This window comes from Phyllostomus discolor, chromosome 9, assembly GCF_004126475.2.
Source record: "Phyllostomus discolor isolate MPI-MPIP mPhyDis1 chromosome 9, mPhyDis1.pri.v3, whole genome shotgun sequence".
NCBI lineage: Eukaryota > Metazoa > Chordata > Mammalia > Chiroptera > Phyllostomidae > Phyllostomus > Phyllostomus discolor.
Window position 1 is genome coordinate 59,037,093 of NC_040911.2, and position 23,174 is coordinate 59,060,266.

Sequence of the window (23,174 nt, forward strand, 5' to 3'; positions counted from 1 at the left end):
TTTTTCATTTTTTTCCTTGAGGTTAGTTTCTAGTTTAAGTGCCTTGTGGTCAGAGAAAATGCTTGATATGATCTTAATTTTCTGGAATTTCTTGAGGCTTGTTTTGTGTCCCATCATGTGGTCTGTCTTTGAAAATGTTCCATGTGCATTTGAAAAGAATGTGTATTTTGCTTCTTTAGGATGAAAGTGTCTACATATATAAAATCAGTTAAGTTCATTTGATCTAGGCATTGTTCAATGCCACAATATCTTTGTTATTATTTTGTTTGGAAGGTCTGTTCATTTTTTGCAGTCAGGTGTTGAAATCTTCTACTATAATTGTGTTTCTGTCAATAACTTTCTTGAAGTCCTCTAAGATTTTCCTTATATTTTTGGGTACTCCTATGTTGGGTGCATATATATTTACAATGTTTATGTCTTCTTGGTGGATTCTTCCCTTAAGTATTATGAAGTGACCTTCTGGCTCTCTCTTTATGGCCCTTTTTTTGAAGTCTATTTTGTCTAATATGACTATTGCTACCCCAGATTTTTTCCCTGTCCATTTGCTTGGAAAATTTGTTTCCAGTCCTTCACTTTCAGTCTGTTTAGGTATTTTGTCCTGAGGTGGGTCTCTTGTAGGCAGCATATGTGTGGGTCATGCTTTCTTATCCATTCAGCTATTCTATGTCTTTTGATTGGAGCATTTAATCCATTTATGTTTAAGATTATTATTGATAAGTACTTATTCATTTCCTTTCATGTGTGTGTGTTCCTCTCTCTCTTACTCTTTTCCTTCCTGTTCTTAAAGCAGTCCTTTTAGTATATCTTTCAGAGCTGGTTTGGTGGAAGTACATTGTTTTAGACTTCTTTTGTCTGAGAAGCTCCTTCTATCTTAATTGAGAGCATTGCTGGGTAAAGTAGCCTTAGTTGCAGGCCTCTGGTTCTCATTACTTGTTATATTTCTTGACATTCTCTTCTGGCTTGGTGCTTTTCCATTGAAAAGTCACCTTATGGGGCCTCCCTTGAATCTTACTTCCTGTGTCTCCCTTGCTGCCTTTAAGATTCTCTCTTTGTCTTGGAATTTTGCCATGTTAACTATGGTGTGTCTTGAAGTGGGCCTCTTTGGGTTTCTCTTGATTGGGACTCTCTGTGTTTCCTGGATTTGTGTGGCTTTTTCTCTCATCAAACTAGGGAAGGTTTCCATCATTACTTTTTCAAACAGGTGTTCTAGCGCTTCCTCTTCTTCTTCTCCTTCTGGTATCCCTGTTTTACAGATTTTATTATGTTTCATGTTGTACTGAATTTCCTTTAATTTCTGTTCATTCTTTCTGCACTCCTTTTCTGTTTATTTCTCTTTTTGGGTGTTTTTTTTTCTACCTTGTCTTCCAGCTCACTGATCCCATCCTCTGGTCATCTAGCCTTCTTTTGATTCCTTCTACTGTGTTCTTAAGTTCAGAAGCTGTATTCTTCATTTCTTCTTGATCCTTGTTGATAGTTTCTATTTCTTTTCAATGTTGCTCGAGTTTGTAGTGAGTAATGAAAAATAATAAGGAAAAAATAATGTAGGAATAATGAAAAATATTAAGTTTGTAGTGAATTCATTGTAGTTTCCCTGTAGTTTCTGGTAATTCACCATGAGCTCATTGAGCTTCCTGATAACCATTGCTTTGAACTCAATATCTGATAGTTGACTTGCCTCTGTTTCATTTAGCATTCCTTCCAAAGCTTTCTCCTTTCCTTTCATTTGGGGATTGTTTCTTTGTCTTCCCATTGTTCGTGAGACTCTTCTTGTTAGCCTCTGCTTCTTAAATTGATCTGTTCTGACTCCATGGGTTTATGGTGCTAACTTTTATGGTGGGAGATCTGTGAGATTCAGTGTTGCAGTCTCCTTGATCTCCTGAGCTCACTGGTCTTGGGCTTTCATTTATGTTGGCTTGATGGTATCTTTGGGTTTTGATTGTTGTTTGGTCTTTCTTTGGTGTGTCCTTTCCACCAACGGGTTAACTGAGGATCACTCTCTCCACCACATCTTGTATTTTGTTATGCAGGTGTGGACGGGTCGTGTTGAAGCTGATTCTTCTGTGTGTTCAAGGTTTTGAGGCCTCTTATCTTGCTCTTGTTCATTTGTTTGTTCTGGGTATTTCTCCACTATTTAGTTGTATTTCCAAATCAGTCCTGGATTGAGGTTAGTGTGGCTTCCACTCACTCGTTCATCTTTTTCTGTTGTTATTTGTTGGTGGTTCCTTTGTTGGTGGGTTCCCTCTTCTAGCAGGTATACTGGTATTCATTGCTCCCACCTACTAATTATTGTGATCAATTGGAGGGGGAATGCAAAAATGGTTTAAATAAAGGGGAGTGTAGTCTATGGTATTTAAAGTACCAACCCATAGAAATGAGATAGGAGATCCTTTTGAATATTTATAGTGTTAATCATGATATTTGACCCAACTAGACACTTTTTGGAAAGGATAGAAAAAAAGATAAGACTTTTGTTAGGGGTGGGGAAGGATTGTGAGTTGAATCTAGAAAGCAGTGAGGTTGTGGGAGGCCAGATTATGAGGTAAAGTGAGAATAAAGGGTAGAAAATAGGTGTAGTGTGTGAGAGAATAGAGTTAACCACTACAGTAATAAAGTTCAGGAAACAGTGAAGGGAGCTGATATTCAGGAGGGGTGCTGTGTAGTATTTACAATTGTGTGGAACAGCAATTATTTACAATAGTAATGGAGCAGCAATCATATGACAGAGTCTATGTGATCTGAGTAATGAGAAAAGGAAGTACAGGACCTAAAGTAGTGTGCTATTGGAATACAAGTGAAGTAAAAGATGGAAAATTAAAAATACTCTATGAACAAGTGAACAAGGGAATGCAGTCAAACAATGGAATTTAACAAACCAAGTGAAGGAAACTAAACAGAAAGAAGAGAAATACAAAAAGTACTAATAAAGTAAAAGATGTAGGAGTAATGAAAAATAATAATACAAATATATAATAACTTGAAAGTTCTCTGGAGTAGCAAAGAGAAATTTGTCTCACTCTCTCAGTTGTTGTGATGAGCCTCTTTGCATCCAACTTAAGTCTAGTTACAGATTTTATTGTCTCACTTGTGGGAGTAAAAAAAGGGAGGAAGGAAGAAGGAATAAAAAAGGAAAGGAAGAAAGAATGAAGAAGGGATAAAAGCAATAAAACCAAAAAAAAAAAAAAAAAAAGCCTTCTACTGGCTTCAAAGCAGCCAAGCCAGTTCTGCTGGTCTTCCTGGCTGCAGCAGGCTGAGGAGGGATTGGTTTTGCTTTTCTCCCTTCTTGAGCCACACTCTTCACTGTTGCCCAGCCTCCAGCCCAGTTCCTCAGTTCACTGCTGGGCCCCCAGTGCCCTTCTGTGCCCAGCCTATGCCTTCAGTCCACCAGTTGCACTGTTCTTGAGGTGCACTGATTAGGGGCAATTCACACACCACCTTCTTGCTCTTTGCTTCCTAAATGCTCACAACTCTCAGTGCCCCTTCAAGGTAGTTCAGTCCCCCAATACTGAGTTAAGTGTTTCTGGTTAAGTCTTTCTGGGCATTGCTTACTCCCTGCACCCTGCAGCTCTCCTCTGTGTGGGCATCTCTGCCTTCCTCTTAGAGAGCCAGTCATCTCTGCAGGGCCCTGGGCACAGGGACCAGGTGGGTGGTGCCTCTAGTCAGCAGGGCCAGGTACACTCTGTCCAGGGGCTGTGGGCCCGGTCTGAGCACTCGGCCTCACTGCTGGGGCGGAACAGGCAGCCACCAGAATGCATGGTCAGGTGTGCACTGTCCCTGGGGCTGTGGGTGTGGGCTTGCAGTCAGGTTGGGGTAGCTGCACAGGAGGCGGGGGTGGTTGCTGCAGAATTCCCCAAACAGCTGCTGTGTGCCTCTTTTTTCTCGTTTTCTTTTTGAAAAATTCCTCTTATTCAAGACTGCTACTCCAAACAAGTGCCTAGCCTCTCACACAGCCCAACTCTCCAACCAGACCAGGGACTGACTGGGTCAGGGTCTGTCACCGCCAAACTCTTCCCAGCCGGTGTACACAGTCTCAGTGGGTGCACACCGCCCCTGTGTGTTTGCCACTTCATCCTTATTACCCCTTGTGACTTCAAGAATTCAGGTCTCTCTTGGTGCTCCTCAAACCTTGTTTAGCAGGGGAGGGAAATGACCTGGCTCTTTCCCAAGAATCCTGTGGCAGACCCAATGGGCTCTGGCCCTGGAACTGCAGCCACCCTGGTCCCTGCACTGATCCCAGGGACCTTATTGTCCTGAAGCAGTCTCCTTACCATCTGATTTTTCAATGCCTTCTACAATTTTTGGTCTCCAATATTCACATATGCTGGGATATCGTTGGCTATTTGCTCTGTTCCTCAGAAGATTGGATAGATGTTTCACCTGTGTGCAGCAGGAAGCGAACTCAGTTCCCATCTATCTTGCCACCATCTTTCCAGTTCCTCTGTTTTTAAAAAAGATTTTATTTATTTATTTTTAGAGAAATGGAAGGGAGGGAGAAAGACAGGGAGAGACACATCAATGTGTGGTTGCCTCTTGCATCCCGGGGGCCTGGCCTGCAACCCATGCCCTGACTGGGACACAAATCAGCAACCCTTTGGTTCTCGGGTTGGTACTGAATCCACTGAGCCACACTAGCTGGGGCCCAAACAGTTTCTCTTAAGTGGCTTGCACACAGACTTATTCAGACTCAGTGGCTCTGAACTTAGGCACCACAGCAACATATTAAAGGCACTAGTGTCATATGGGGAGAAACTGAATTGTCCAGCATAAGGGCAAGAGCTGGGGGACAGCTTTCTCCAAGACAGAACTGCTAGCAGAGAACAATGTTCCTTTTCTGAGCCCTCTGCCACAGAGCCACAGGGCTCTCAGAACTATATCTGAGACTCCATCAAGTTGGCTCACATGGTTTACCCCACCCTGGTGATTCTCTGTGGCTCTGCCCCACCCAACTTATGGGCCCACGTAAGCTGTTAACATGGTTTTTCCATACAAATGGTTTGTCTTGACTCATGCCTCAGATCTTCTACTCTCAAACAAGAAGCAGCTGGACTCTGTGTGCCTCTTGGTAAGTGTTTACAACCTGGAACTTGATTCACATCCTGGCCACACTTGGGCACCTCCACGCCCAGCACAAGTAGCAGCTATCTGAAGATTGCTTTATAGCTATGCCAAGAGGCCTGAAATAGAATACAGGTGGTGGCTGTCCTTGGCCTGCACATCTCAGGAAACTCCAGAGCCTGCACACTCAGTGGACAGTAGCAGACCATGAAGGAGCACCAGTAACAACCATCTCCACAAGAGATTCACTCAAGGGGCAGACTCAGAAGTCACCAGAGCCCTGCTGAAGTAAACTCTGCTCTGTGGAGTGGACCCTGGCACAGCCGCTCAGCCATGGAGAGCAGAAGCCAGTAGTCAATGCGCAGCCAGTCATTGTAGTTGACAGGCCTGGGGAAATCACTCCCTTTGACCCACCAACTATAATCAAGTCTCAACTACAAGAGGAGGGTGTACTCAGCCCACCAAAATGGCACACCTAGAGCACCCAGCTTGGATCATAGGGGAGGCTGTGACACTGGACCCTGAAGGAAACCCACTACATTAGGCTACACTACCAAGGCAGGGAGTCAGAACAGCTCTACATAATACTGTATTTTTCAGAATATAAGATGCACTTGTTTTCTCCCAAGTTGGGGAGGAATTGTGGTTGTTAATGATGCTGTTGAGTTCTGTTTACATTTATGTTGGTGAAATATTTTGTTATATGTGTTATTAGATATTTTACCACATTTTTTTGCTTCAAAATGTTTTTCCTATTTTTGTTCTCTAAAACCTAGGTGTGTCTTATGGTCTGAAATATATGGGTACATAAAAATAAACACAGGGAGGCTACCAAAATGAGGAGACAAAGAAACTGGTCCAAGTGAAAGAACAGACCAAAACTCCAGAAAAGGAACTAAATGGAAGGGAGATAAGGAATCTATCAAACACAGAGTTCAAAACACTGGTTATAAGGGGGCTCAAGGAAGTTAGTGAGGACCTCAACAGCGTAAAAGGCCCAGTAAGAAATGTAGGATACACAAATTGAAATAAAGAACAATTTATAGAGAAACAACAGTAGAGTAGATGAAGCTGAGAGTCAAATCAATGCTATGGAAGATAAGGTTATGAAAACCACCAATAAGCACAGCAAGAACAAATAAATATAAAAAAATAAAGATAGTGTGAAGAGCTTCTGGGAAAACTTCAAGTGTACCAACATTTGCATCATGGTGGTACTGGAAGGAGAAGAAAGATAGCAAGGAATTAGAAGCCTATTTTAAAAAATTAATGAAAGAAAACTTTCCTAATATGGTGAAGAAAATAGACATACAAACCCACAAAGCACAGAGAATCCCAAACAAGATGGATTCAGAGTCCCACCAAGACACCTCATGATTAAAATGACAAAGGTTAGACTTCCAGCCAAGATGGAGGTGAAGGTAGACGCACTGTGCCTCCTCACACAACCAAAAAGGACACAACAAATTTAATAACAAAAAATAGAACCACAAGAAAATCAAACTGTATAGAAGTCTTACAACCAAGGAGTTAAAGAAGAAACATTATCCAGACTGGTAGGAGGGGCGGAGACAGGTAGCCAGGTGGAGAGGACTTGCTGCAAGGTAGTGGTTGTTGGACTGGGGTGGGGAAGGCAGCGGCTGGCAGACAGGGTGGTCCCACATTTGTGTGCAGATAAACTGGGAGAAACAACTAGGGAGTGAGACAGACCACGCAACCCAGGGTCCCAGCATGGGGAAATAAAGCCTCAAAGCCTCTGACTGAAAACACCTGTGGGGGTTGAGGCAGCAGCAGGAGAAATTCCCAGCCTCACAAGAAAGTTCACTGGCAAGATGCACAGGGGCCTAGAATATATACAAACACAGCCACCTTGGAATCAATACCAGAAGGGCCTAATTTGATTGTGGGTAGCAGGGGAAGTGACTGAAAACTGGCAAAGAGCAGAGCTAGTGGCACTGTTCCCTCTTGGACCCCTCCTCTACATACAGTGTCACAACACAGCAACGTGGGTTGCCCCACCTTGGTGAACACTCAAGGCTCCTCCCCTTACTAGGTAATAGGCATGCCAAGACACACACAGAAAAAATGGCCCAAATGAAAGAACAGATCAAAGCTCCAGAAAAATACAACTAAGTGACAAAGAGAGAGCCAACCTATTAGATGCACGGTTCAAAACACTGGTAATCAGGATGCTCACAGAATTGGTTGAATATGGTCACAAATTAGAGGAAAAAAATGAAGGCTAAGAAAAGTGAAATAAAGGAAAATGAACAGGAAGCCAACAGTGAAGGGAAGGAAACTGGGAATCAAATCAATGATTCATACCAGAATGAAGAAATAAACATTCAACCAGCATGGAATGAAGAAAGAAGAATTATAAAAGAAAGAAAAGAAGAAAGAAAGAAAGAAAGAAAGAAAGAAAGAAAGAAAGAAAGAAAGAAAGAAAGAAAGAAAGAAGAAAGGAAGGAAGGAAGGAAGGAAGGAAGGAAGGAAGGAAGGAAGGAAGGAAGGAAGGAGGGAGAAAGGGGGGAGAAAGGGGGGAGGAAGGGAAGGGAAGGAAAGGAGGTGGAGGCTTAGGAACCTCCAGGACAACTTTAAACATTCCAACATCTGAATCATAGGGGTGCCAGAAGGAGAAGAGGAAGAGCAAGAAATTGAAAACTTATTTGAACAAATAATAAAGGAGAACTTCCCCAATATGACAAAGGAAATAGACCTCCTGGAACTCCAGGAGGCTGAGAGTCCCAAATAAGTAGTACCCAAGGAAGCACACACCAAGGCACATCATAATTACATTGCCCAAGATTGAAGATAATGAGAGAATCTTAAAAGCAGCAAGAAGAAAAGAGACAGTTACCTACACAGGAGTTCCCATAAGACTATCAGCTGATTTCTCAAAAGAAACCTTGCAGGCAAGAAGGGGCTGGAAAGGAGTATTTGAAGTCATGAAAGGAAGGGACCTACATCCAGGATTATTCTATCCAGCAAAGCTATCATTTAGACCGGAAGGGCAGATAAAATGCCTCCCAGATAAGATAAAGTTAAAGGAGATCATCATGGCCAAGCCCTTATTATATGAAATGTTAAAGGGACTTACCAAAGAAAAAGATGATCAAAACTATGGTTAGTAAAATGACAACAAACTCACAACTATCAACAAGTGAACCTAAGAACAAAAGAAAAAATGAACTAAGCAAACACCTAGAACAGGAACAGAATCACAGAAATGGCAATAACATGGAGGGTTTTCAGTGGGGAGGGGGAGAAGGAGGATGGGGGAAAAGGTATAGGGAATCAGAAGCATAACTGGTAGGTATAAAATAGAGAGGGGGATGTTAAGAATAGTATAGGAAATGTAGAAGCCTAAGAACTTATATGTACTCTTCATGGACATGAACTAAGAGGCTGGAATGCTGGTGGCAGGAGGGTGCAGGGCATAGTGGGTTAAAGGGGAGAAAAATATGGGCATACTGTAATAGCATAGTCAATGCAATATACTTTTAAAAAAGAAAAAACAAAAAATTGTGTATTTATTCTTAAATGTTTAAACTTCAGTCACCTTCAGAGTATTCTCCTTTGAAGAAATACATCTATCAAAACATTCTTTCTACTGCTCAAAGGAGGTTTTTTTTTTTTTTAGCAGTTTTTGAACTCCTTGATTTTCATGCCTTTTAGTACATCTGCAATTTTTTTTGTTTCACCTCTTCCACATCAGCAAAATGTTTCCCTTTGAGGACTTTCTTCACAAGGGAAATAAACAAACAAAAAATTTTGCTCAGGGCAAGATCAGGTGAATAGGGAGGATGGGTCAGCCAAGTTCATGTTTTTGGTTGAAAACTGCTGAACACTCAGTGTGGTGTGGAGAGGTGTGCTTTTGTAAATCACCCATCATGAAATGTACAAACACATTGAAAGAGTCTTCAAAAAAAATTCACTGAACCCAAATGCAGCCTCTCACAACAATGCCAGATGATACACTGATATAGATGTGTTCCTACAAGACACACGTTTTGGGGGAAAGCCTGCATTACAAGGGGCCCATCCTCTAGCAGATAATTCTGGTTTTTGGGGGGTCCCCACCCTAATACTTATATAATTAAATAAATTTTGTCTGAATATAATGAAAATGTAGATTATATTTATATAAAATGTGAACCATATGATTAATATATATTTATATATTTAGAAAATATATGCTCTTTCCCAGAGAGAATCACATTAGTAGTTTAGTATATATTACTTCTCTACAACTGTTCTTTTCTTAATAATCTCTGCTTAATAAAGTGGCATGTTTTTGCAGCATCAGGTTTTTTTGACCCTTATTCTCTGCTTTCCAGAGGCACATATGCACATACTTCAAGTCTTTCAAGGTGTCCCCTATTATAAAGGGATGCATTGTGACTTTTTTTTACAGTGAGGTTAACCACATTTACAGTGTGGTTAATTGGTTCCTGTAGTAAATCTGCTACATTTCATTCCTCACTCTCACCTACTGTACTGTTACCTGAACAAACACACCTGAAATTCAGGAGTCTTTATGGGGACAGTAGGAGATCCCAAGTCCCAGATCCCAGGGGAGCTCTTTGTCTCCCATTCTAGGCTGGTGTCTATGTCCCTCTTCCCCCAGAAAGCAAATCTTGCCTGGAAGAGATTATGAGAGAACATCACATTTGTGGTGCTTGCTTCCATTATCCACTACAAGCTAGGAACATGCTGTCATTTATTTCTTGTTCAGCACTTTTGCTTTTTTGCTGGAATTGACCATCGAACTCCCTAAAGTGACCCAGAGAAAAAGCCCCAGAAACATTGATTAAGAGGTGTAAAGTAGTAAGAATCACCCTGAGATGAATGACATCTGCCTCCCTTGCCCTCTATTATAATCAACAGAAACTGTATTCTCACTCACAAGCCCAGCAAAAATGTTGGAGACACACAAACTATTGTAGTTTCTATGGCTTCAACAAAAATACCCGCAAATCTTATCAGATTCATTGACATCAGAGTCTGTGGGTCATGAATTTGGATGAGTGCAATGTGATGATTTGTCTCTGCTCTATATCATCTGAGGCTCCAGCTGGATGGCTTGGACTTTGGCTGGATGGAGCCCAGAGCTTCATGTGCTCTCTCCATATGGCACAAAGAACATGGTCTCCATCATTTTAAAGTGTGTCATCAACCCCCACCCAAGGGGGAGGGGTTGTCCAGGGCTGGTAGCCCAGGGCTGTAAAAGGCACATATGCCAGGAGAGAGAAGCAGCTTAACTTCAAAAATCAGCATCCCATTGTGAGAAGAGCATAAGGGAGGCACATCTCTCAGTGTAGCTACCTTTAAAAACTCATCTTTCAGGCTGCTGTTTCACAGAAGTGACTTCAGTGGCCATGCAAGCTACATATAAAGGGATATATGTCTCTAGACTAGAGAGTGAGTTGAAACTAAACTGGCTGAGGCTGTCCCAAGGAGGATAGCCTAGTGAGCAGGGTCTTGTGGAGGGGTTTTGGCTCATTCAGGTCCTGTTGATACCCAGAAGTGGAGTGTGCCTACAGCAGGATCTAGGAAGGGGACATAGCAGATTTTGGAAACAGAGGATTCCATGTTGGTGGGGGTTTATCACTTCATTTAAACCAGGAGCCCAGCCAATGGCAGGCAACAAGGAAATAAGGGAGGGCTGGCCACCCTGCCAATATCCCAGCCAAGGGGCTGGTTATCAGGCTCAATCATGCCTCCAGATCCAGGCAAGGGGATAAGGTTTCCTTTAACAGAGGGCCTTCCAAACTGATTCCAGGTCTGCCTTACTGGGTGATGGGCTTGCTGGCCTTTCTGCCTAGTAAGGACAGGCCAGGGACTCCAACAGCCCTGCTGGGTGGGGCCTGTGAGCCAAGACCCCTATCATCTTACAGTGTCTCCAAGAAGCTAGTCATCTCTCAGTCTCAATGGATGAAACATTTTTAAAATTGTTGTTGAAGTACAGATGTCTCCATTTCTCCCCCAAACTCTCACCCCCTGCTTCCCCCCACATCCCCACCTCCCACCCTCCATCCTACCCCCTTTTGGATTTGTCCATGTATCAGTTATAAATGTTCCTTGATAATCCTTCCCTTTTTCCCATTATCCCCCCTCGAGTTACTGTCAGTTTGTTCTTTATTTCAATGTTTCTGGTTATACTTTGCTTGCTTGCTTGTTTTGTTGATTAGGTTCCACTTATAGGTGAGATCATATGGTATTTGTCTTTCACCACCTGGCTTATTTCACTTAGCATAATGCTCTCCAGATCCATTCAATTGATGAAACTTGAAGAGCAGAGGAAGGAGTGTACTGCTGCAGGATTGCAGGGGCTTCCTGAGCCAGTCTGAAATGCATAGCAGCGTACCTCAGTGCTTAAACTCACCCCTTCCTGATTCTTCCCCTCCATATTCACCTTTCTTCTGGAAGCCCTCGGCGGCTTCCTAAAAAGAGAGTTCCAGTGTCTACCCTGAACTCCTACCTTTCCCAAGATTTGCATGAGATGGGGCTGGCAACAGAAACTGTGTGGCTGAGTTCTCCAAGTACAAATTCCACTGACTGCCCATTCCACAGCAATGCAGACCACCTTGTAGGGGATGCGTTGTGAAGGGTATTGTTCCCACCTCCTTGCTCCAAGGAAAAATAGGGTCAGGAGTTTGAGGAGACAGATGGGAGATGGTATCATGTTCGGAGCCTACCTAAATGGTTGAATCTTAGGCCTGCTGTTTCAGGAGAGCTTTCCTGAGTTATAGCTTACTGTTTTCTCTGGAGCAGGAAATAAAATGGAAAGTGAAACAATGTCATCAGGAAATGGAAAAGCAAGAGGCTGGAGCAATTCCACCCTAGGGTAATGGCAGGGTGGTAGCTCTGTCACCCAGAGTGTAAGAGGGAGGCTATGTGGCTTAGTCCCTGAACAAAATGAACACTGTGGGGAGAAGCTGTGGCCTGGAGCCTGGTGGAAGGGCGGTCGGTATCTACCCATCCCGTTGCAGGAGCATGGTCACCTGCACAGGGCATACCTATCTGCTTGGGCCTGCCCTCTGCATCCCCTATCTCCACAAAGAGCTGCCTTGCTGGAGCCAAGGCATCTTCTGATGTTAAGGCTGATTCACTGCAGAAAAGAGGTGTCTGGAGCTCCTGCCTGCAAGTCCACGTGCTCCACCAGAGGATCTGCTGAGCCCAAACTCACTGCAGCATTCTTTGGACCATATCCTGGAGCTTGGTTTCTATTCTAATTTCTAGGATGTCATATGTCTTCATGTGGCTATAAGGGACTCGTATATTTGTACAATTTTTGGCAAACAAAATAGTGACTCTTGTTCATGATGTAAAAGAGGAGGTAGCATCAGCAATAGCCTAGCAATGAGTTTTATGAGAAAAGTGGACAGATGGTGTGTTTGGGGTTTATGGCTCACTTAGACAGCTAGTCAGGGGAGTGGGGCAGGGGAGATTATATTAACCCAGTGGAGTTTCTGAGAACTCCCAGGACCCCAGCACTGTGGAGACTGGGAGCAGAAGGAGAATTCTTTGTCCACAGGCCCAGCCTCCAATGACCAGCAGTGTTGCCCAGCACTGGGCCCAAGAAGTTGAAAAGAGGCACATGTAAGTCGTAATCTTGCCTGAACAAGATGTTTGGACTCTTAATTAATGTAAATGTTTCTGAATCATCCTCAAATCATCCCAGTGAGGTTGCCATGGCCACAAGACTCTGGTGAGTGAAAGGTACACTCCTTTGTACCTTCACATCAGTCACTTTCCACCCATATCAGGTTCAGGCAACTCAGGCTCTGAGCCCCATGTGTATGTGGCAGGTAGAAGTTGCCCAGCACTGTTCCTTCTGTGACTTCTGAGAATCCCCATGGTATTCTCTGGTTAAGAATTTGTGTCAGCAGGCTGGCATAGCAGGTTGTAACCAACTTTGGTGTTCCCTGGTGTCCTCACAGCCACATCAATAGGGATGGCCAGACAGAGGCTTGTGCAACATTGGTCGGAAGAGAAATTGGAGGTTCACAGAGGATGAATGACTCACACAAGCTCAGTCATGACTGGTCCAGACATTCTGGTTGGTGAAATGCTGATGATGCTACGCAGTTCTACAGCATCGGGTGCCAAGCAGAGGCACACACTATCTACTTTATACCCCAGGAACATGTCAGTAAGTGCAGACATAATGTCATCCTGCATTTCAGATGAGGAGAAAAGCTTATAGATGCTGTGTAATTTGCCTTAGGTAATAGACCAAGTGAGTGGCTGAGTTGGGTTGCCAGTGCCCAGGCTCAGGAGGAAGGCAAAGCTCATGGTTGACCGTGTTTCCTATCTCTGTGACCATATTGAGATATTGCAGGATGCTGAACCACCATGCTCTCCCACCAGCCCTGCAGTGTGCTGTGAGCCTGTGGCCCTGGAGCAGAAAGGAAGGGATAATTGGGCTTACACTGTGCTCTGTGCATGGTGCAGTGGTGCTTCAAGCACAACCTGGAGCATGTTTTGTACTAGTTAAACACAGAAGTAAGTTTTGTCCAGAAGGCTGCGATGCTTCCTTCCACAGGGGTTGAGTCTTTCTGACTTGTGCTAAGACTCAGGGACTGTGCCTGAGCCAGACCAGGTGTCTGAAGAGTACCATCCAAGCTGTGGCTATGGTGATGGCATGCAGGGCATGGCAAGCAGCTGATAATAACCATCAGGAGTGGCACGAACAGCTGGGGCCCAGTTTCATAATTAATGTCTATTGCCCTGCTGTTCCCATACTCCTAATTAGGGCAAGACATGATTTTCTATATTTACCTGTAGCTTGATCAGATTTTTTCCCTATTAGGCTAAGTAGGGCTGTTTGACCTAATCATATTAGATGATTGTGGGCTACAGGTGTCAGACATTCATTCTGGGAATTTAGGTTTTCAAAGTGCAGAACTGTCAACTACCTATCTCTGTGCTTTGGGCTGAAAACAAGTATGGGGATGCTTCTTTTGCCTGGGGCATATGCTTGACCTGTACTTGACCAGGCCACAGGAATGTAGCCCTCTCTTCCAGACACAGATCTCCCAATGATACTTTCCTCTGTAGTTCTGCAGATAACTTAGGTCTGTCTCAGTTTTCATTTATAGCTGCTATCGCAAAAGACCCCCAAAGTCCCATCTCTAATTTGGAAGCTTACTGTTTACTTACTGAAGAATTCAGAGTATGACTTCCTATAGGGAAGGTGGCTCTCCTACATCTGAAGATTTCTCCAGCAATTCATCCTCTCTGGCCTGGATCTAGCCTGCCAAAAGGGAAGGAGTATGCAGAAGGCACATCCATTTCTTAAATCTGGGACTAGGAATCATTGGGCCTCCCTTACCCACATCCTGTTGTCAGGAGCTCTGTTGTCACCTGATTACACCTACCTGCACAGGAGGCAGTGTGCAGGGGGATTAACTTCATGGTCCCATGACCCCTCAGGCAGAGTCAGAGGGCCAGACAGTGTCAGCACTGTTGGGAACATGTGGCAGAGAGAATATGGGCAGGCTCCATCAATATCCAATACAGTTGACATCAAAAAAATCAACTTGCACTTGGAGAAATCTTAGTATCAGGAAAGGGAAACTGCTCTATATGTTGTCCAGTTTTCTTATTTTATCTCATCAATATATTTATATGGCCCCATCATACATGTAATCAAAAGCACTCTTGAAAGGGGGAGGATGGAAGCAAGGGAGGGAGGTGGGTTTGAAGGGGCTGTGGGGGAGTGGTGGGGAGAAAATACAGACAACTGCAATTGAACAACAATAAAATAATTTAAATAATAAAAGAAAAGTACTCTTGCAGTTTAGATGTCCCAAGCACAGAGCAATCAAGCCAATTGCTGAAGCCCACACCTCTGGATAATGCCCTTTAAGGCCCAGGCTCAAGAACACCTCTTCCTGTGTCCTTATTGGCAAAAAAGCCAAACATGACATTTCCCTCTGGGAACAAGCATTGTGGAGAAGTTTATTCATTTTTGCTTTAGTTGCAAAGAGCATAATTTTTCTTGAGTGGTAAAGGAAGACTTTTTTATAGCAATGTCACAAAGCAAAACATCCCCAAGGAGATTTTTCTTTTTAATTTTTAAGCAAACTGTATTCCAAGTTACTCTTTTAGGAAATTCTGAGATCTCAAGTAATGCTGATTAGTCAGCTTGCATGATGCATAGATGACAGTAACTGGACTCCCTTTGCCAAATACTTTGATCCTGTTTCTTTTTAAACTTGTGGTTGAAGTCTTAGATGCAGAGAAAATCCACACTTTTTATTTAAAAAAAATAGATTTCATATTTCCACATTGTTCCTTTGGAAGAAGAACCACCTTTTCTGCTGAGAGAAGCCTCCGTCTGTCCTCTCTGGGCCTTCATTTCCCTATTTATAAATTGAAGAACTAATGCCCCATCTGCCTGCCCCACAAGGACATTCCTTGAGAGGATCAAATTTAATTAGATTCAAATATGTATGTATATATGTACTCAGTTTCCCAAATTACTACTGCTGAGAGAGAAAAAAACACAAATGCACAAAATGAGATATCTGTTCTCAAAAATCATAAGATATAGAGAAAGTTATAGTCCTATCAGCTACAAGAATACAGAGCTGAATTAGTAATCACAATAACAATGACAGCACTGTGACTACCTTCCCATGCTAGGCTGTGGCTGTGTTGGGCATTACCTGCCTTCATTCTTGTTTCTCACAACAGTTCTGCATAAGTCAGCATGTACCCTAATTTAATGTGAGAATTTAAGTTACCAGGTTCTAAGCCTATTATGTTCCAGGACTCTGTGTCAATGGCATCTGAGTGGGTTTCAGAGTATCTCAATGTCACCCCCTTGGTTTGACTATCCCTGGTCATCCCCACTTGTCCCCCATCATGCCCCTGCCTTTGTATCTTCCTAACCTCCCCAACCTTCCCATGCTCTGCAGTTACAGTTACTTTATCAATGTCTGGTTTGTATGCTCATTGTCTGCTGCCATGGGGGCTGGGCTTTTCTCTTCATGATCCCCTTGAAGCTCAGAGTGGCACTAACACTGAGGTCTGCAATGAAAATGTGCTGGGTAAATGGGTATACAGCTAACCATGCATGTCAATCAAGTGGGAATGAGTCAAGGACTAGGGACTAATGTTTAAATTGGGCAGGGGTCTCAGTGGGCCCAGGTAGGGGTCAAAGAAGGCTTTCTAGAGAAGGTGGACCTCGGCTGGCCTTGACAGATGGGCAGCGTGTAGCCTGTGAGCCTCAGTTAGGCCAGGAAAGCATTGTAGCTGTATCAGAGGGCAGGGCACCTTGACTACTACCAAATACCTTCCAGCTGCTGCCCACATTGTGTGGGCATTACTCTTAGGAAAATTCTGTGTTGACATTTTACATTCTAGGTCAGTGGTACTCAGCTGTAGAGAAACTTCAATGTTATCAAATTTGAGATAAACTATGCAATATCTGCTGGAAGTCTGGGTGTGGAAGGCCCCAAATGGCTGCTAAGGACTTGGTTACTGGGAAAGCATCTACTTGTGGGCACGGGGTGGGTGAAGACAATGGGAATGATACAAGGTTCCTCTACTTTGGGTTGCTCAATGAAGGTGCAAAAAAGGCTCTCAGACTGCTGAGGAGGTGTGGGAAGCAGATCCTGGGGCAGCCCACTTGCTCGGGTTCCTTTGTTCCACATTGTCTGAGGTCCACCTTCTAGGAGCTATGGCTGGGCTGTGGGTGGAATAGGTAGTCTGGTTCATTTTCAAAGGAATCTGTAAATCTGATGATTTACTTATCAAATTTTTAAACTGAAAAACATATTTATTTTCCTCTTTGGAGCACAACTTAGAAATGATGAGTTTTCCCAACCAGGTCACCATAATCCGGCTCTGCTCCCAGAATAACTGAGCTGAGTTTTAGTCCAGCAGGAGATCTCTTTAATGTGTGATAAGCAATGAAAATTGGGAAAGTTTAATTGCACAGATAACACAGAATGAAAAACAGTATAAGCTGTCATGATTATGAAAATTATGATTATATAAACATTTACACTAAATATTAAGGATACCCTTTCCATTTGGTTCTGCTAACAAGGGCCTGTTGCAAACAAACACAAGCTTATTCTCTTTTGTAGACAGACAGACAGACAAAGTTTATCCTGAGCTGTGGATCCACAGTGGATTTTCTAAGCCTATCAAGCTTGTATCCATCAGCCTGAATCTATGTGGGCTGATCACCCACCTCAGTGTCAGTGAGCAGTGAACCTGCTTTCCCTGCAGCTCCAGTGGGCTCCTGTCAGAGCAGGAGCTGCTCTGTGTTGGGCAGTGGCAGAGGACATATAGGGAAAATATAGAGAAAAGATGCAGGTCCTGGAGCCCGGGGGAAGGCAGGTATATTCTGGAGCAGGTCACTGCCAGGGCCTCAGTGTCATCTGTGAGAAGGGAAAGAGGTTGAGATGTGTGCAGACAAAGTGAATTACGTGAAGAAATTTCACAAACTGCAGTGTGGATTGTTTGTTTGGTGTTAGGAAAGTGGAGGTAGTTGTGGTTTGTCTAAAGTTGCTCATGAATTCTGGACACATCCTTTCACTTTTTTGAGCTTCAACTTTTTAAAATCTGTGACATCATTTCCCAGATCTCATCAGTGGGAATTGTTATAGGCCAGGTTCTCTAGGATGCAATTTCAGGGTGGAGGATAAAAAAGTTTATTGAGGGGGTAACAGGTGTGAATTTGAAATGGAATAAGCTGGACTAGGCAGGGGGAACTGTCAAAACACAGGGCGGTTTGGCAGCCATAAGCTACCACCAGCAAAAAGTACTGGCAGAGGAGACTTGGCCTGGTAGAAATAGCCAGGCTCTGTGCTACCTCCTGGCTCAGCCATTGGTTAAGGCTGTCTGGGAAGAATGTGGTTATAGTTCTGACACTACAGCATGTCAGCCAACCAAATTCCTTGTATCAGGCACCCAATGCCTGAGTAAAGCATTTGTGTTTCAGACACAGGGCCATGTAAAAGCAGCTGAAGGGTCCTTGGATTCAACACTGAGGCAGGTTCAGAGGGGACCTCCCTAGCCGAAAATTCCCTGCCAAGTATTCTTGGGGCACTCTGGTGCTTACGAGCACATTGTCCCAACACTAGCAGTTGGACATCCTTTCAAATTCTTCTCTGGTCCCCACTGGGTGTAGCCCTGTGTCCAAGCATCTCCCACCTGTGTCCCAGCAGGCCCCACCACCCCCACCAGAACTGACCTGAGAGGGCCAGTTCCCCAGGGTCTCCCCACTGAGATGAGAAGAGCCTGAAGCTGAGCCTCCTGAGTTATACTGGGTGTCCTAGTCTGTCAGTGTTCAGCTATGGATGGCCCAAAGCCAGGCTGAGTGAGAAAAACATGGCTTCAGCCTCAGAGTCTTTGTAGCTATGGGTAAGCCTGGCTCATTCTATCTCAGATACTGGAGTGTTGTTTGCCTGAAGGATTTTGGGGGCTTGGCTCAGGTGACACCAACCTGGTTAGGATCTCACACAGGCACAAGCTAGATTCCCTGCCCTGGAGTGAGGGTGACTGGGGTATTGGACCACAAAATGCCGACATGAATTTTTTTGTCCATCAAACACAGGTTTGGTTTAGGGCCCATAGGCATAGGCAGACAGACAGATAGATGGATGTGGCTGAGGCTGAAGACAGGGGTGGAGGGAAAATGTGGTGAGGGGCTCAGGATGACCATGGCAGTATACGTGGAGAGAGGCAGCCAGTCATAGGCATGGAAGATGCATGAGATTGGGTGGTATGATAGGCTGAGTTTTATCCCCTCAAATCAATATATAGAAGACCTAACTTTATGTGCTGGTACCCACAGTCTTGGCTGCCAGACCTACACTGTCTCCCACAAGGCCGTGAGCATCCCCAGATCTGATCTCTTCCTGTCTTTTTCCCCTAAGGGCCCACCACAGCTTTTGTTCATGGTAGGTGCTCAGCAAGTGCTTGTACTGTACTGACCTGGAATAGGCAGCCTTGCAGCATCACACCTTCTTTGGTTCTTTTGCAAAGTGATGTTGGAGGACCCAGAATGAATAAATCCTGCGAATAAGACTGAAGCTCTCAAGGCTCCTACTGGACCCCATCCAGCCACAATTTTCAAATTTGGCCCTCCCTTCTTCACTGGAAAGGAGTGAAATGCAACCCTTCCCATACACAGTTCTGGCCCTGTGGATCTGATATCTGATCAGGTGCTGGAAGGGTGGAGTTATGTGGTTCCCTGGTGGCCTCTGGTCCAGCATTGTGGAAATTACAACCAGGTCACTGGCAACATGCAGCTGACTTGACATGAGTACCTCCCTGGCCCATACCTTCTCAGAACATCTAGAGAAGGAAACCTAGCCACTGTTGAGGAGACCTGAGTCCTGTTCTCTACCAACTGGCAGTGCTAACTTGAGCACATCTCACATGTAGAGCCCTAGCCCTGTCAGCCATGAGTGGGCCCATCATCCTTTCTGAACAAGAAGATTTCTGTGAGGTTCAATGATTGAGTGGACAAGAAAGCTGTCTTTACAAAGCTCCATGTTATATCATATGTGAGGGGTATTATTATCATTGTCACTGTGCTGGTAGAACTGACACTTGTGCTGGTAGAGGTAAGTAGGTGTGTGGCTCTGGAAGATGAAGCTTCTTTCAGGAGAGAGAGTGCCTCCCTCTTCCTTTTCCTTTCCCTTTCTCTCTAAGTCAAACTATGAGAAGGGTTTGAATGAAATGTGTTTGTTTGAATGGATTCCAAGCTTACCAGGCTAGTTGGTGCTCCACAGAGGTGGTGCCAAATTCAGAGTTAGTTTTCAAAATGTTTATGTGGTGAATAGCCAAGATGGATAGTGGAGTACAGGCTGCCTGATTCTTTGTTGTTGAGCTGCCTGGGCATTGTAGAATGTTGAGTAGCATCCTTGGCCTCTACCTACTAGATGGGCAGTTGTGACAGCCCAAAATGTTTCCAGATCTTGACAAAATGCCCCAGGGTGAGGGTGGGGGTGGGAAAATTGACTTTAGTTTGTTCATTCATGTGCTTTCAGACCTTGATGATCTCTCAGCTGGTGGTGGGTAGTTCAGACTCCAGCCTTGTTCCTTCCTGGTTGTATGTCTTAGGGCTCTCCCACTGCTATTCTCACTTCCTTGTGAATTGACCTCTGAGAACCTTGGGCTGGGGTGAGAGAACATTCCCTGTACCATCTGAGAAGCTACACAGGTTCCAGGGCAGCCACATGCCAGGCTTAAGTTGGAAGAAACCTTCCTTCTTAGTTTTCTGGTTCCTGCCCTTATTACTGCAAATTTATTACATTCCTCCCACCAGGTGCCCTCCTGGGCCAGGCTAAGCAAGACTCCAGGAGATCCCCATAGTCTCCTGGTCATGGTTGTGAAGGCACTGCCCCAGTGCTGTTCAGGGGAGCCCAAGACCGGGTTCTGTTACTTTCTCACTGATTATGTTGGGTAAACAGCCTCCCGGAGATCATTGTTTCCTTGTCTGACCAGGGCATGACAGGCCTGGTACAAAGTTGGATCCAGTTGCAATGCATTCTTCAGATTTAAGGTATATGTTATTTTCAAAAGGCGTATTGTTTGAGAGTTCACAGGACGCCAGATAAAGAGTTGGTTTGGCACTGTCAAATAGCTGGATTACTGTTTGAGAATGATAATAAGGAGAGTGTCATCTGTGGGGTGCCCACATTTAACTCCATTATGGGCTAATCCAAAGGGTGAGTGATACTGATGTGGCTTGATCCCTGTTTCTAAATTAGAGACTGATTGTCCCTGGACAGTGATGGTCTCTTGCTTCTAATTACACAGGACCTCTTGAGAGAATAAATCAAAGACCTGCCTCATGCTGCTAAGTTGAGGAGATTTTTATAGCTTTGTATTAGCCCTTCAACTAATTCAGCCCCTGAGCAATAGCTGATTTTAGCAGACTCTATTTGTCAGGAATACTTCATTTACCAAATCAAATAGAAAAAATATATTTTAAAAGTGTGTTGGGACAATATTCAGGGAATAAAGACATAGGTGATTTAGGAAGAATGGTAACCATTCCTCATCTTGTTCCATCTATAAATCCTGATTGGTTTAATAAAACAGTTTGAATCAAAATATTGATTCTGTGCTATATAGACAGAAAACGGACCCAAATCATTGTTTATTTTTCAGCTGAGTCATGAGTTGGGCTCAGGTGGCAGGAGGTGTCATAACCAAAGGCCTGAGAAAATACAGAGCTGCATGCATTGCTGGTGCTGTGATTCTGTGCATCTTTGCTTGCTCTCCTCTGTCCTTTTTTCTTCTCTCCCTCCCTTTATTCCTTCCATCTATCAATTATGATCTTCAAATTGGCCCAGAATGACCTAATTTAAGCAAAAAACCATTCACAGTTCCCTAGAGGTCATAAGGATGCATTAATACACTCCCTGACACTTACCTGGCCCCTAGCAATTCACCTTGTTTTCAATCACTCTGCTGATAAGTAGAGTGCATGGCTAGATGCTGAATTCAGATTCATAAACCTGTCTCACTGGTCTGAGACATACTGCTCTGAGCTCACTCTCTACTAGAGGAAAAGGCTTCCAGGTGATAGAGGAGACTGACAGCACTGTTCCACTATAAGGATAGTCACCTCAATGCCTGAAGGCCAGATCCATTATAACAGCTAAGGAATCATGGGCCAAAATCCAGAGCAGTTACAGCACTGAACTCAATGGAAGCAAAAAGCCTGAGAAATTTCAGACATTCCAGCTCCTCTCCCCATTGCCTGAGTCTGAAAATCCCAGGCTAGTTCCACTCCTAGGAATGTCTCCAGTCCAGTGCTTGTACCTGGAAACTCCCACTTTTTTACCCCATCACCCCAGTCACTCCTCCTGATCCTGCTATGCTCTCTTTTACACCTGGTGGATAAGGGCAAATATTTAGAGCCCTCAAGAATCTTCACCTGACCTGTGATTCACTCAAAACACGCTCCCTACTACAAAGACCCACAGGGCACTCCATGCCTACAGTCGCCATGCCCTCCTCTGTGGGGCAGCTGTACTGGATCTTATCACTGCTCTCATCAACACTCTTCCTGCAATACGGGGCAACTACTGGCCCAGAGAACCATGCTATACCTTAAATACAGGGCCAACAACTCCCGTCTTCCTCCTCAGCCATATGGAGCCCTGACCCCCTCCTGCAGGGCTCAGTGACAAATTCGTTATTTGATTTACATACTTGTTTGGCAGGGAGCCATTGGTCTGTAGGCCTTGAGTGCCTGTGGGTCTAGCATCCACCATTGCTTTGTTAAGATGAGCAGTCTTCAGATGAGAATCCCAGGGTAGTGAGGTTCCCCCACCCTAAGCAGAAGCTCAACTCATCCTGAAGACCAGGGAGGGGCTTTCAAGAGGCCTTGGGAGGGGGTACATTACAGCCACAGCTTCACAGAACTTCTGGCTTCCTCTGATGCTCCCAATGGCATCAAGAGCAGAGCACAGATGCAAAGGTGGTTTCTGGATAGGAGATGGGGCAGCTTCATATTCAAAAAGGCCAACCTCAGCTCAGGGTCTGAATTTACACTTAATGGTTTATTGGTAAGTTGGGTCCACAGATGTTAACACCCATTGCAACAAATACGGGTGGTCTTTGAGGGGGAGAAACACAAAACTGGCCTCATAAGGGCTATTGCTGAAGCCAGTCCACAAGAGGCCTCTCAGAGTCCCTCTAAAACCTCAAGGGTGAGGCCCAGAAACTTGGGCAAGGGGCTCTGAAAAGGCCCTGGTTTGGCCCTGGTTTGGGCCCTGGTTTTAGTTGCAGTGACCATTTGACATTTATCTATTCAGGAGCAGTAGGAGTTATTGGTAAATGGGAAGCTGCTCTATTGATGCATTTTAAACCCAGAGGTTGCTTCAGATGATGAAGGCCTCTAGCATCTTCAGAGGGCCAGGTCAGTGGCTGGGTGTTAGGAATTCTCTGCCCAGTTTTTGAAGAGGCTGGTCCTATTGTCAGGGCCCTGTTCCCACTAAGCTGTTTGGCTCAACTGTCCGTGGCATCTTGGGAAGCTACTGATGACACAATGACCTACATTTGTGGCCTCTCTCACCATGTTCTCCTCAGACTCATTGTAGTTCCTTGGTAAGTGTTGGAATATCTGGAAAAGTTGG

The 23,174-nt window shown here is 44.3% G+C and overlaps 1 long non-coding RNA gene across 1 annotated transcript; it reads left to right on the plus strand.

Moving 5' to 3' along the window:
• The first annotated feature begins 2,950 nt into the window (after window positions 1–2,950).
• LOC118496757 lies at window positions 2,951–23,048 on the plus strand. Its single transcript, XR_004899315.1, has 4 exons — window positions 2,951–3,027; window positions 6,967–6,971; window positions 11,508–11,512; window positions 23,038–23,048. It is a non-coding gene; the product is annotated as an uncharacterized LOC118496757 (long non-coding RNA).
• The last annotated feature ends 126 nt before the right edge of the window (window positions 23,049–23,174 follow it).